The sequence below is a fragment of the Nelusetta ayraudi genome, unplaced genomic scaffold (assembly GCF_046127955.1).
Source record: "Nelusetta ayraudi isolate G7.1 ecotype Tasmania unplaced genomic scaffold, CSIRO-AGI_Nayr_v1 ptg000136l, whole genome shotgun sequence".
NCBI lineage: Eukaryota > Metazoa > Chordata > Actinopteri > Tetraodontiformes > Monacanthidae > Nelusetta > Nelusetta ayraudi.
This window is the reverse complement of record NW_027466186.1, coordinates 696524-712164: the sequence shown is the minus strand read 5'-3', so window position 1 is coordinate 712164 and position 15641 is coordinate 696524. Positions and strand designations below refer to the sequence as shown.

At 44.1% G+C, this 15641-nt stretch overlaps 1 protein-coding gene across 1 annotated transcript in view; it reads left to right on the top strand.

Moving 5' to 3' along the window:
- Positions 1-13328, top strand: part of me1 (malic enzyme 1, NADP(+)-dependent, cytosolic) — an 89725-nt gene extending 76397 nt beyond the window's left edge. Inside the window, exon 15 of the mRNA XM_076012886.1 lies at positions 13319-13328. The gene's annotated coding sequence lies outside the window, so the exon portion shown is untranslated. The remainder of the gene's footprint in view (positions 1-13318) is intronic.
- The last annotated feature ends 2313 nt before the right edge of the window (positions 13329-15641 follow it).

Genomic DNA, 15641 nt, shown 5'->3' with positions numbered 1-15641 from the left:
ACTACATCCATAAACTGCCTCTTGCACACAGGAAAGAGATAGATTACTTGAAGGCAGTTCAGGACCTTGCAGAGTATCCTCCCGGTAAATAAAGACCATGGCAACCACTGTAAGACGAACTTCTGGACACACAAAGAAACAACGTTCATGCTCTGACCTTTTGAAGTTAATGTGTGTAAGGAAAACACACATTTACTTAAATCCAAGTGGAACCTGCTACATGCACTTGATCAGAAATGTCCTTTTCTCTATTACATGCACACTGGGGCAAGACCAGAAGTCCGTCTTGACTGATTAGCTTAGCTTAGCTCGACTACTCCGCACATGTAAATGTACTGACTCGTGGAGATGCCCACCACATGTTCCGGAGGCCTGATCTTTGCCTGTTGTAACGAGGAGAGGTCATCATGTGTCTGGCCATGCTGATCTTTTTAGGTCGGTCAGTCGTCCTCCTACTTGGCCGCTGCTGTTTCAGTTCCTTCGGGGCACCGAATCTGGTCAGCGAGGCTGCACGACCTGAGGCTATGTGTAAACTCTGGCAGGTCTCGGACCCAGAGGTGCCGCCTCACATTTGCAGTTAGTTGGACTGAAGAGCTTCTGAGATGGCCTGAACGTGATCACATCCGAGTAGCACTAATCCACTGGGCTGGTTGAGGCGGGTTGGAACTCTGGTGTCCCATTAAGTTTGGCCTGGAGGATCATAAGTCTGGGCTGGCTTCGGGTGACATGATCGGACAGGCCACGGCGCAGAAATACTCACAGGACTACCGAGAAAGAGAAACGCTATTACACTATCAGAGTGACACACAGACACGGAGAGATAGAGAGAGAGAGAGAGAGAGAGATAGAGAGAGAGAGAGAGGTGGGAGGCAGGAGAATGAGAGCCGTCTCTATGCCTGAAAGTGCTCATTAAATGACTCAAGAGAAAGACCTTAAAAACCTGTATGGTGAGGCAGGTGACTGATACTGTTAAGTGTGAATAATGTTAACAAGTATAGATCAATAGCAAGAGAAGTTGTCATGAAACAAATATCCAGTCCTCTAGCTAACCAGGTAACAACCCATTGGGAAGAGTGACTTGGCAAAATCACCCATTCTGTTTAGTTTGGAGCACAAAAGTAAAAATGCATTCAAACTTTCAAGGAAAAAAATAACAATTCAGCTGTTTTAAATGTGCACATAAAATGGAGCAGTCATTCAAAAGCACTTTTTGCTTAATATTGACATGAATTCCTAAGTTACCGATTCTGTTAAGCACGGCCCTGTGTGTGTGTGTGTGTGTGTGTGTGTGTGTGTGTGTGTGTGTGTGTGTGTGTGGCCGTGAACGCCTCTCAATCATTGTTTTTTGTAGTTATACTGCACTATGGATATAGAAGATTTTTTATTATTATTATTATTTTCCGGCAAATCTGTGTTAAGTGAAAGAGAGGCAGGCGCCCAGACTTCAGTAATACTTTGTAACAAAATGTCAAACGCAGTATGTCAAAAATATCAGAATGTTTTACTGGACCTTATCCAATTTAGCAGTGCAGAGGCATTGTGTTAACAGGTCACCGCGAGGAGCGGGTCGAGGAGATGACACTGCAGAGCCCGCTCTTGTTCGCAGCCACCCCCATAACTGTGGCATTGTTGGTTTTAACGACCAGACACTGGCGCATGGTGACGGCGAGAGAGGGAACAATGGGGAGATGAATGCACAACGAACGAACCAGTGAAGACTAAAAAGGAATGGCGCTGAAAAGAGGATTGTGCTGCAAAGGGGAACTGAAGTTGATGGTTAAGGAGGAGCTGATAGTGTGCAGTGTAATAAGCTTCAGCCAGAGTATAATAGGCTGATCAAGCACAAGTGAACGCGAAGCAGCAGAATGCAGAATGAAATGGCAGCGAAGCTCTTGTTTTGGACTATACACTGCTTTTTGTTGTTGTTTATTCAAGTAGGAAAGGACATTAAAGGACCCATGTTATACCTGTACACGCACATTTATTTGTCAGCTCAGGCTGAAGCCAAGCATCACCAAATTATCCAAATCGCCTGATTTTAGCTCGGAAACGGACACAAACAAGCAGGGGGCCACGGAACGGTATCGGAACCAACACTTGGCGGAGTGTGTCGCAACTCACCAGGGAGTTTTCCAGAACCGCGACACACACTTGAACTGAAGCATGTAAAAGAGAGACGGCTCTGCTTTTGGAAGATTCATTGACATGTTCACGCAAACTGTTATAAAACAATGGTAAATGAAGTGGTTATAAAAGGAAAGTTTACAAAACCTAGGAAACGAAGTCCAACATTTCACAGTTTAGATGGTAATTGTAAACGTTATCTATGTTTTGGTGCTTCAAGGCGACTTCTCGTGGAATCTTTGATATTAATGTTGTACTTTTTTTTTTTTTATCAAACGCATCTGAAGTTAAATAAGTTACCAGCTAATCTAGCATATATTGGTAAAACAAGGAGAATCACAGGTGAATAATCCCGAATGAGAGAATGTTTAGGGATTAAAGGCTCTTCTTCTTTCCATGCACCTTCAAGATAAAATCCTGCCCCTCAGGCGACGCTGCTCAAGCTAATCTGATCTAATCAGATTTAATTACATCCACAGAGAATGTCCCCGTTAGCTTCCCATTTCCCCCTCCTGTTTCAGGGTTCCGCTCGTGACGTTAATTTATTGATTGAACATGACACACCAAACAGGCGCTGCCTTTTTATCAGTGTTACGAGCGCCACGTACAAAACTGGGAGACGCGCGAGGAGGGGGAGGGAAATGAATAATTTATATTCAATATTTGGTCGGTTAATTTGGCAATTATGGTCAATTAGACAGCATGTGGGAACGTGTGAAAATTCTAGCAGTCCGTGATCGTCAAATGAGCATTTTGACACTGTGACCCGTTTTAGCCTTCAGGCAGCAAAAAGATGTTCACGCACAACCCGTGAAGTAAGAGTTCTTCCGCTGAACAACGTGCATTGAGATGTGGTCTCAGTCACCGTATTATCAAATAAATTCTAATTACAACAAACTCCTTGTTTGCAATCTTTAGAATAGATCTTCAATGTGACGAAGAGAGAATCATCAGGTCACGCAAGAGGGCTGTTAAACCACAACGTGAAATACAGACAAAAGAAAAAGCGCAAACATGTCAAAGTGCTCCTCTGTTCTCTGAACGGAAAAACATTCAAAGGATGATCAATGTAATTATCTGAATCAGCATGAATAGCAACGGTGTATATAACATTAGTGGAAGGCAAGCCAGAAGCAGCGTGAACTACCTTTGACTGCCAGCCAGACACTTAAGCTGTGATACGCTGGGAAAACAAAAAGCCATTGAATAATGTCACGCAGTCCTCACAGCCCAGTAAAATGTTTACAATGTAGAATGCCAACAAATGATGTGTTTTATTTATTCAGATGTAGTAAATCTCAATGACATTGAAACCAGGCAACATGCTGGCGTGTCACTTCTTGTTGTTTTCACAACAAGAGGGTTGTGGGTTCGATTCCGGGCCTGGGACCTTTCTGGGTGCAGTTTGCATGTTCTCCCTGTGTTCTCTCCACGTTCTCCGGCTTCCGGAAAGGGTATTGAAAATGGATGGATGGACGTTGATACCAAAGAGTCCCATGTACACTCATCCCAAAATAGAGGTTGATGGTTCTCAAAGGAACACGATGCCTGTGTGGCGAACATAACCTGTTGGTGGAGTCTGTTTGTGATGGAGAAGCTCAGCCCGACGACCTGCCGTGAGAGACTCTTGTTGTTTCAAACGTATAAAGCCCTCGTATGGCTCAGTCGCCATGGAAAGGATGAACACTGAATGCTCCACTTCCCCGCAGTAACAAGGGAACGTTAAATAGCCGCTGACAGGGCGACAAGCCAAGTGAATGTGCGTATTGAGATAAAAAAAAAAAAAAAAAGAAAAGGAAGGAAGAAAGAAAGAAAGAAAGAAAGAAAATAAGTAACAGGCTGCGCATTAATTCCTCTGTCTTTTGTACTGGCTGGGTTTGCTCTGCCTGACGTGTGCATTTCTCACAAGTCGAACCAGCAAGTCAACAAGTCAAAGTGCTTCCTTATTGCGTAAAAAAAAAAAAACGATTCTGTGTCCTCTTCAGCATTAAGGCGGAGACCTGGAAGACACGAAGCGAACCGTAGCTGTACGTCCTGTTAGGGCCCAGCTAGCGCTAATCTCAGCAGCGGAGATCTGAGGCAGCAGGGACATTCAGCCTGACAGAGGCAATGCAGGGCGGGATGTATAGCCGTCTCTCTGCGCTCCGGCCCTTTGTTCCTCTATTTACACCAGCTACCGGCCTCCTCCGCCTCCCGATTCAAAGGTTTTGGGACGCACGGTCCGTCAGGTAAAGTGCCTGCCCTGTCTCCTCAAGGAGGTTTTCAGGGAGGTCAGAGCTAAATATTTGGAGAGAGGGCTGACGCGGCCATTAGTGGTTGACAGATTGACGAGAAAAATTCCGGTGGCAACGGAGCTGAAACCCACAAACTCCTTTTTTTCCCCCCAATGCTTCCACATATTTGCACGGTCTATCTGTCCTTTTTTTTTTTTTTTTTTGCTCATCTCACCTTCCTGACAACTCTGTATTTAAAGCGGCTGAAATGCTGCAAGGTCAATTGTTAATATCCCCCCCGCTTGTGGTCAGAAATGTCTGAATGCGCCTTTGCCCATTGGTGATGTTTTGCTGTGGCACAAACCTTGAAGCAGTGGTGAGCTTTACTTAGATAAAAGGAATACTTGTATCCAAACAGCACAGTGCGACCTCCTTTATAGCCCCATGGACTGATTCCATTCAGAGGCAGAGAATTATCAAGGCTAGGGTCAATTGTTGGAAAAGTTTCCTTTTTTTTCTTTTCTTTTTTTTTTTTTTTAACAACTGGAAACTGGGAAAAAAAAAAAAAAAAAAAAACATTAAATAGCGAATTTGCCTTGCAATTTCTAAATTCCTGAACAAAACCTGTCCGCACCACCGTACAGTCCCAGCTTCTGTGTGTCACGCTTCAACAGACCTGCGTTTGTGACTCTGGCAGTTCCTGAGGTCGTTTGCATTGCTGTCTTGTTTAATTCTTCTGTTCCATCTCCTTCACTATTCCTTTTTGCCTCGTCCCGTGTTATTTTTGCTAATGAGTGATTGCCAACAGTGAGCTGTCACCTTCGTCCTTTTCAGAGGTGTGAATGGGGGTAATGACACCGCACATCGGCTGGCCTCGTTAGAGAAAGTAACTCCGTGTGGCCCCTGCGCCCCGACCTCCGTGGCCCCCCGCCCACCCCGCCAGTGGCCATGAAGCGCTCGTCTGACGCGACTCTTCAAACCCCGGAGGCAGAGCAGTGACAAACGTTGGACTGTTGACTCAGTGGGCGACACAAACACCGAGACAAGCTTCAAATGGACGCGCAATGTGCTTCTCCGGTTCGGGATGTATTTGTTACTGCTGTGTTTCCATGCATACATGTATGTATGTATGTGCGTATGTGTATACACACATATATACACATATATTCGTTCAAAGAAATACTTTGGTCAACAAGGTAAAGCATTTACGGGCTTTCTTACCTGCTTTTGGCCTCTGTCAGTCTTCAGGCTCAACAGAGCCTGGCATCTTCTGGTGGAACCTTGTCTCCACTGCAGACAGCCTGTGTTGCGATTCCATTATGTATTGTGACCTTGCAGGCCATTAGAGTCTGCTAATATGCTCTCAAATGAAGATCAGCATGAAATTAATCAGCTGACGTTCCTTTGTGTCAACTGTGGAGGAAACTTTTGGGCCTGCCTCTTTATCCAAACTGCCCATCCAATAACTGAACGACATCTCACATATATTACTTTTGTTCACAGTACAAAGCCCATTTACCTTGGTGAACCGTAACCGAAAAACATCTGAAAAATTACACCGTGCATCCGTCTTTTCTGCACTAAGTAGGATGACCATTAGGTGTAAACAGAAATCAATGAATTCAGCTCGTATTTGGGTTGAACATAGGGAATAAACCTGTTACAGGGACATGGGTGATCTTAAAGAACTCTGAGTCAAAAGAACATGATTCTTCAGAATCGCTATCAGTGCTGCAATCACCCGCAGGGACAGAAAAATACAGCTACTTGATAAGGCTTCCCAACCAGGCAATCAAGATGAATGACAACCATGGGGACCTCGTGAGGGCAGCACTTTTCTTAACTCAACAACGTGAAAAAAATAAATCCTGTTTTGGAAAAAAAAAAAAAAAAAATGACTCAATTCTGTATGAGATCGAAATTCTTTTAATTGGCTCAGAGTCCCAGATATCACGGTACGCTACGGCGAGACCGTCCCGGCTTGTCGTCGGGGCATCGGTGTCGTCCAATCACATCAGCTGATGAGCCAATTATAGTGATGAGACACAGGTTGTAAAGCTGGTTCAAGTTCGAGTCGTGAAGCGTCGCCTTATTTTGAAATTCCTGCGAGCTAGAAGACTGGAGAACCAATTATCATAACAAGGTCCTTCCCGGAGATAGCAGTGGAAATAATGACAGAGAGGCTTCCCTCGGCTTTATTCCACTTGATTTAGCTGGTTTGCTGAGGCCGAGATATTCAAAAACAGCGCTAGTAGCCTTAAGCAGTATTATTAATTCACAATGAAAAATAAAATAAAATAATAACAATAAGAGAGAGAACACAGGATGCAAAGCTCTGGGACAATGTTTCCTTGAATGTGCATTTCAATCCAGTCCAGTGCGCTTTTGCACCGTGCGGTATGCATGTCTGAGTTCACAAGTCAATCCTCCCTCCAGGTTGGAGAACTGCACTGGCCTTTCACAGAGCCCAGGGCAAGGCATCCAGATAGCGGGCGCGTCGCATATTAGACACATATGGTGCCGAAACAGATTTACGAAATAAGCTGTCATCAAATAATCAAATCATTCATGTTTCAGAGAGCAATAATGGAGGTATGTGAGCAGATATGTCCAGGATCTTTTCTAGTGGGGCGCCTTTGTGTGCGCTTGGTGCGCCCGTGGACAAAGGGACGACCGCCATCTCGTCTCTTCCTCCTGCCATCACCGAGAAAATTACGGCGGGAGGGCTCGATCCTGGTAGGGATCCTCGTAGATGGGAATTAAATGGATTGTATCGCAACATTAGGTCATGTTGTAAGTGACCTGATTCAAAATCTCTCAGGTTGAATTTAAAAGTTTCACCAGAAGAGAATTCAGTGACCATTAATAGAAAACCACTTTCACTCTCTTCCTTTTGTTTCTGTCATTTTCCGTTTTGCGTTTTTGGCAATTGTTTGTCTCCTAAAATGAAGTGCCTTTTGGGGTGGTGCTGAGTGACGTCCATGTACTCCTCATTTTAACAATTGGGGAAATCAAAGTTTAAGCCAAAAGGAGAGCGCTTTCTAAATAGAAAGAACGCCTCAAAACACATTGATTTTAGTTTTCTCCATTTGAGCGAACCGCTCCTTTCAGAGCTACAAATGACTAATTACTGAGTCGACAGTCTTGCCACAAACCTTGAGAAACTTCTTTGTGAGAAGTCAGTGATTTTTAATTTAATTTAACTTTTGAGCATGGAGCAGAATCTTTACGTTCCACTGTTACTGAATACTAGTTAGACGCAATGTTTCTGAAAAACATTAAGGATTTATTTTTGGACCGTCTATGACATTCGCCGCCAGTAAAGCCAACTCGTAAGTAGTTCAAGCTTTCCTGTTGATACGCATGGAAACATTACACAACCAGTGTAGGTCAACAATAATTGCCACATTGTACTGAATAAGACTCAGTTTCCTTTTTTTTTTAGAAAAAAACCTGAAAAATCCTTTGACGCAATTTGTCGCAGTCATTTGGTGAAAAATTCCAAGGGGTTCAAATCAAACTGCTATCTCTTTGCATCCATGCTATTGTCTTCCATAGCAGCCATTATGCACAAGCTCACAGTTGCTTCTTTCTTGTTTTTCTATGGTCTCGAGGCGTCATTCAGCTCAGTCCGTCCTTGACAAGTAAAAGGAGGCAGGCTGGTCGGTCACACAATGCAAAGTCAGACCGAACGCCTTTTTGATAAGCAACTTTTCAATGGACGGATGACATTTCAAAATTGAATTGATTGAGATCCTGCTGCATTAAAGTTAACTAGAGACGACAAAATGTATTTTGAAAGGAAGTTTGACCCGAGGATGTTATTTGAAGATAGCCGCAATTTTCATCTTAACTACATTATTTCAAGTCATTTCGAGATTTTTACACATTACTTCCACCAAAATGACTGTATTTTAGCGTGTGCTAGTTGTTACAGTCGATTTTATTAATGAGGTGGATCGCTGTAGGGCGAAACAATCTGTAACATTCTGTATTTCTAAACACCATTTATCATCCTATGCACATTATATACAGAATACTTGTGTTTTTAATACCCCGAACATGCAGTGGTTCAGTTCCATCGGTGATGTACCAACACACATCACACGAGCACCGGCTGAGCCGCTGTTTTTCTCCCAGTCATGGAGTCGAGGCCAACGCTGATAAACATGACCGCTGATCAATTCCCAGTGGTCCAGATAGGCGCCTAAATGAATTAATTAGAGCCTCAGCCGAGCGGCGGCGGGATACGGCGCACACTATGCAAGCACTAGAAAAATACAAGCCGATGCTTCCTGTGCCCTGTCGCCACTCATCCCCGTCAAACGTCGGCAGACCGCGGCGTCCTCGCCGAGAAAAACAAGCCGGCGCGGAGGGAGAGGGGGACGAGAACACGCACCACTCCGCCCACCAAACCCCAGGCTCTGCTTTTTTAAACCCCCGTGCCTCCGCTCCAGCCCGTGCCCCCCACCCCGCCACTCCTCCTCCCGCCCCCCAACCCCCAACCCCGCTCCGACTCATCCACCCTGCGCTCGCAACCCTAGGCCATGAGTCCGGGCTGTGCATGACAGCTCGCAACATCCCCTGCCACAAATGTTTTCCCAAAGCATCCACTTTCGTGACCCTTTCAGCGGATGAAGAAAAAAAAAAAAAAGAAAAACCTCCCTGCAACCCTCTGACGGAGTGCGCCTCTCACTTTTCTGAATGTGTCAACAATTTCTGGCTGGCTGGCCAGACACGGCGCCCTGGCGATGTCTGCCGTGTGTGTGTGTGTCGTCTGTGTGTGTATGACTGTTGCTCTCTGCGTATGTGTGTGTTTATCCCTCGCTTATGTGTGTTTGAATATATTTACGTCTTTGTGTTTTTTTTCTTACCCCCCCGCTCTCCTCTATCTTTTCCCCTCTACGCGAAGCAGGAGGAAAAGGGCCATGTCATTCTTGCACAAGTTAATCAGGGGCTACACACAGGAGAGGGCTGCCGCGGCGCGGACCTCCCTGATCATGTTAATGAGGTCCCCTGGCGACGCAGTCATTGAAGTATAATTGACTTGTTCGTCTCTTATCTCCCTAATAGACACTCTGACCCAGAGCACGTTTGTTTCGCTATGAGAAATGTCAAGAAGGATTGGAAGTTTCCTCAGCGCGCCCATTAAAAACCCAAGGCATGCCACCCTGTCTCCGGCCAGTCGGGGCTGCCATTGGCTCCCTGCCTCATTATGCAGATGCCAAACGTAAATAAATGATTTGCAGAACGCCCCCCACCCCCCACCCCCAATGCCTTCCTCCCAAAAAAACGTGGCCTTAAACCCTTCTTCCCGCAAGTGGAAAAGGAGGGCAGAAGGGAGGAAGAGGCAAGCATGGCATCGTCGGGGAGCACCATGACGATTTGTCTCTCTCCCTCGCCGCCCCCCTCTCCTGGAACACAATAAACAAAATCTAGGTAGTAATTATAATAAGACATGTCCCTGACTTGAAAACCTGGCGAAGCGCATTGATGTTATTACAGCTGCGTACGTCTCCCGGCTTTCAGGGCCCATTACAATCAAACGGTGGTGGTGGTGGGGGGGGGGCGGTGAGGATGATGAACAGCCTGGCTGAGCTTGTGATGCAGTGGGACCAAAAAAAGGGCCGGCCGGGCGAGGGCGAAACCAGCGGCCGCGGTCACACGCTCGTGGATGTGAGGGGGAACATCTGTGCAAAACAGCAGCGCGTGGCGCCGCCCCCCCCGCGTGTCCACCACGGCGTCTCGGGCCAGTCGCACCATCAGGGGTGGGGGTTTGGGGAGGAGGGGGGGGTTGTTCAGTTTGGTCACAAGGTGTTGCTCGCTTCAGCGTGTTCTGGCCTCCACCTCAGACAGATGTTTGGTGGTCACACAGAATAGCCTCACAAGTGCTGCTATGAATGACCAATGAGGGTGACGAACACTGTAGGTAAAATAGCAACGTGTCGGTTATAAAAGAAAACACTAATAATAATACACACCGTAGCTTTGTCTATGTTGTTGTTTTTTGCTGCGTTTTCTGAATAGCATTAATGCTGATTGTATTTGTTGTCTTAATTTTGTAATCAATAAAGTACATGTCTCCGTCGGCAGTTCACTCTTACAATGCTTGCACTGAATTAGCCACCTTTAGTGAAAGATTGCAGTGGAATGGATGATTTGAGAAGACATGCAAATTGACCTGCAATGAAATATTGAATATCTCAAATAAGATTTCTACTGATTAGAATTAAAATTATAATTTCTAATTAAACAAATTTTTATTTTTTTTTGCACCATTCCAACACAGAAACCTTAGATAAGGGTTCAGCTCTGCATTTTCTTCCCCCTTGATTTAGCATGTAAGTGAATCAGTGATATCTCTCACACATCTAAGTAGGGCTTATTAAATGATAACAAGCAGTAAGGCTGGCCAACATACTTCAAGTTAAAACATTTTTTCTGCTATCCAGCCACTATCAGGTGACCCTTTTATTTTATTTAAAAATTCATATTCAGAATTTGTAGGTGAAAATACAATATATATTTTCAAATTTCCTTGAAAAAGATTAATTAAACTCTTTTTCTAAAAGGCCTGCTCACATGAAAACAACCACACGCTGCTTTATTTGTCAAGATGCTTTTATTCCCAACACTGTCATTCTCTCCGCTACAATAAGAATGTAGCTGTCTACCTCCCTTCATCGTTGTGAGGACAGCGCAGATCTTTCTGTCATTTCCCCCTATTTAGCATGCTTTAATGAGATGACTGTGGCCGCCTTGTGTGCCCCCTGAAATTTTTATTTTCTGATCAGCTCCTGTGTGATCGCGGCACTGGCTGTGCTTCGACTCGGAGACATCATTATAGTAATTACCACAAGCTCTAGTAGTTGCAGGCAAATAATTCTGCCGGGTTCATTCTTTTTCCTCCCCTTTTTTCTGGAGCTCTACAGAAGAGGGGAAATTACATTTTTCACCAAGCCTCTCCGTTGTGTGTATTGTGACAGCGGTCATACTCCATCACGTAGTCCCTCTCTCAGCTGTGAGTATTCCACAATCGGAGTAATGGTGAAAAGAGGGGGGGGCGGGAAACAGAAGAGGAAACAGCCTATTTACCGCACAATCCTGTACCACCTTCAGTTTTTGAATAGAAGAATAGGTTTTTAGTACAGCTACATTTCATTTTCATTCTTCTCAGTCGTAGTTCAAAGATCAAATTTTAATTAAAAGAACCTGGAGCTATAAATCTTGCCATTGTTCAAATTTTTCTTTCAATTTGCCCATTAATCACTAATTTAAAATCTTTTGTTTGCTGATTTCGTATGAGAGTTCAAGGCTTCTTGCTTTTAGATATACCTCCGCGGCTGCAGTAACGCACGTGACCCGTTTTAACTTGATAAAGGACAATTCCGTTATTTTTCACAAAAAGGCAGGAAAAGTCCAGCTCTTTTAATTTTTTTTTAAAAAACCCTTCATGTGTGAGCAAAGCAGAAAAAAAAATTTTATGCGATGCACTCGCCGAGAATATTATGGCATCTGCAGAGATTCTGATCTCGGTCGAGGATGTTGCACATGGACACTGGTTGGACTAGTCTTGAAACGACATACTGGCTGTTCGCTCTCAATTATATCTATTTTATCTACGATAATGTATATCATAACTGGACAAAGAATATAATCATGAGGATAGATTCACCTCCACTGCTCTTCCGGCCTTCCTTTTGTCAGCGGCCTTCATTCTTGCTCAAGTCATGCAACTCATACATTTTATTCATTTATTTTATTTTATTTCTTAAATGACCTGATGGCTTCCTCCTGCGTTGAAGTGCAAGCAGAAGCTTAGGGGCAACATTAATGGAGTGTCATTGTCATTTCACACTTGCTATACACTCGCTTAACCATAGCGAGATATGCAATTGATGCAAAGCAAAAGAAGTACTGCTGAAAACCCACTGATCAATAGGCTGCCGACATTCTAGTGGAAAAACACAATATGTGGGCCTGAACATCAATCTCCCCTTCACCGTCAAACCCACGACTACCAACCCGGGAAACACAAACACACAGTCCCACGCTTTGCATCCACAGTCAAAGATATATATACAAATTGAGCCTGTCCTCTCAGATATTCAGGGCGAGACTTTGTTTGTCAAAGCTGACAGTAATTTGGGAGTGCGAGCTGGGGTAATCTCTCCACTCCGTAATTAGGTATTCAAGCCAAGGCCGAGCTAGTCATTGTCCACAGCTTCTGTTCTAATTAGGCCTAATTGAACAATTTGTTTCTCTTTTCAGAACTCAAATCATCCCCCATTTTAACAGCCATTTAGAGTCGCAGGAGTGACAGCAAGTGACACCTCTCCTCATAACACAAGCATATCAAAATTATGGCACTGATGATCCTCCGCTGAGTTAGAATGCGCCGCAAGGTGTGTTTGTTGTGGACAACAACTCCGTGGCCCCCAAAGGGCTTTTCTGCTTCATTTTTTTTGTTTGTTTATAGTTCACTTGTATAACGTGGGACACTTTGCCGAAGATTCGCATAAGATTGTCCTGTATCCCATGCGGCTTATACAGTTTACTATGTATCTCTCTGTTTGGCTCCAAAGACTATTCAGTAAGATAGTTTCATCATTATTTGAAAGGCTTTTCGTGCTTTTATTTTTTAACCAAAGTCAGTGTTAAATAACGAAAGAAAAACTAGATTTTAAGCCTACTTCACTTGATGACAATTATGCCTTCACATTTCACTTTGTACCACGAGGATTTCCTTGCAGTTCAGAGCTGAACTACAGAGCTCATTAGGGGACAAGAGGAGAAAAAAAATTGAATAGTAAAAAAAAAACAAAAAAAAAAACTTGTTTTGTGAGATCTCACAAATTGGGGTGTAGTAAAAAATAGACAAAGTTTGGCATTCTTTCAGGTCGTGTAGAAAACGCTCCAAATCTTCCTCTGTCACTCTTTTTTTGTTTGCGTCTACCCAAATTTTAATACCTGCTTATTCCTGAACTTTTATTCCCCGACCCCACTTTGCAAGATATCGCAAAATGTTAAAAAAGAATTTAACCCTTCTACATTTTTTTTATTCTTAATTTTTCCCCTCATGTCCCCTAAGGGGTTCAGTTTAGGTAACTTGGCAAGTTCAAGTTAAAAAGTGCACTTTGTGGTTCGCACAGGTTGTAAAACGCAGGTTGTTCTTTTAATGCAGCATTGACGTTGGATAAATTGAATAAACAAACAAAAATTCGTAACACCTAAACCAGCATTTCACGTTTTTCCTGATTCCAAACGTTGCCTTTGTACTGCATGAGAAAAGAAATTGCAACGTGTGTGTGACGGTGATCTTTGCCCTCTCATTGATAATCCCAGAGTCGTACCACTGGTGTTGGCAATCACTGCTCAAACACTCAGCAAGTGCCTCTCTGTAAAGACTGTGTTTGTTTCTTTTTGTGCATCTGTGTTCGCATGTTTTCATTTGTGTATGAATAGATTATGACAGTGGGGGCGCACGTGTCCTTGAGTGTGTGTCTGTGTGCATGCGCGCGTGTGTTAGCGGCAGCGTGAGTTGAACATGTGCTGGCGTTCTCAGAGGAACAGCAGGGCTCTAATAAGGACTAGTCCTGGATGGCAGCTGGTAAACTCTGTCTTCAGAATAGGTGTCCTTTATTCACGCACAAAGGAATGCAAATTAGTCCCAGTGCCAAGTGGACACTGAGAACGGATCCACATGGCATACACTCTCACTCTTAAACCCGCATTCATTGGGATTTGCGCTGCAATGCGACTTCCTTAAAGAAAATCAGACCGGCCTAATGACACAGCCCACCCGTACAGCTGTTTCATTTGTTGGGTGGGTGAGTGTGCTTGCGTGTGTGCGTGTGAGTCCAAGCACGTGTGGCTACACAGGATCATTTTCTGCAGTGACAATAAAAAGTTTAGGCACAGAATAGAGAACCAAAGCACACACACACACACACACACACACACACACACACACACACACACACACATAATAGCATTTGATAGACACACAAAGAGGCACAGAATGAAAGTAGCTCTTTTAAAATTAAAAATAAAAAACACCAGAGGGCTAAATATGGAGCACCATGGTGATCTCATCACCGCTTTTAAGGGTTCTTTTTCAAATGCCTCTCATACTTTTTAGTGCACTACTGCTGAGATGGTAGATAAATATCTTTTATAGATTCAAACAACAGCCTTCAGCTTCACTTTCCAGCTCATATAAATATCAAGTACGTGACTTTCAGAGCAAGTAAATACACCCTATTCTATATAGAATTCAATCTGACGGAGGTAAGAGCTTGTCTTTGTTGAAATGGGTCTGATTGTGTGAAACAAAAGCTGCTAAGAGATCATTGAAGAAAAGTATTTTCTTCTGTAACCTTTTGAGATTTTGCAGTGTGTGTCTATGCGCTCAGCCTCTCTGGAGATCTGTGGAAACGTACAGCAGCTGTGCCTTTCAAGAAAATAAATAGTATTACTCCATGTTTGTTTGTGTTAATTGTCGATGTCGCTTGTGAAACAGCCAGTCATGATTTTAAAACAGGTTACATGAGCTGTGACTGATCGTAAGCTGGTGGTGAATTGACGCAGGTGGCATGGGAAGCTGCTGACCAAACCCCTACACACCAAGTAGTGTAGGTGAACTGGAAATGTCTGGAGAAATCTGTTTCTTTGGGTTCTTCAACCACTCCCTCCAGCGTTATATGCATCCAAGGGGATGTTGGTATCCATTGTGGGACCAGTGGTCAAGAGTGGAGGTCAGAGGTCAAGGAGACAAGAGGTAAACGGAAGCCATCATGGTGGGGCTTGAATGTCCGGAAGGTCTCGGTACTGCTTGGCCAAGATGGCTGCAGGCAGGGCTGTCTTTAATGCAAAGACTGAACTGTAGAAGGGAAAACCCTCAGCGGGCCTCCAAATCAGGCAAACCCTCACTGGTCGTTTACATGGGTGTTGGAAGGAGAACTTTGAGGAGCTTCTGAGCCCATCTTGGCAAGAGGCAAAGTCTTTGGAAATGAGCTGTTCACAAATCTTTCACCAAATAATAAGGTAGTTGTTTACATGAAATGGAATAAATGCTAAATGCACACAATCGATTTGTTACTTGTAAATAGCCATTGTTTCCATTTCGATATGACGAGCGGAATGAGTCTCCAGCAGACCCCACCGTCAAAGAGCAACTTGGCGCTCCGAGAGCCCATCTCACTTTTTAGCTGCACGGGAGCAGCACTGGAAGGCCAAGGTGGATATTTGGCGCATGGTGCCATATAGAAACTGATTTCAGTGTCCTGAGAAGAGGCTGAATAG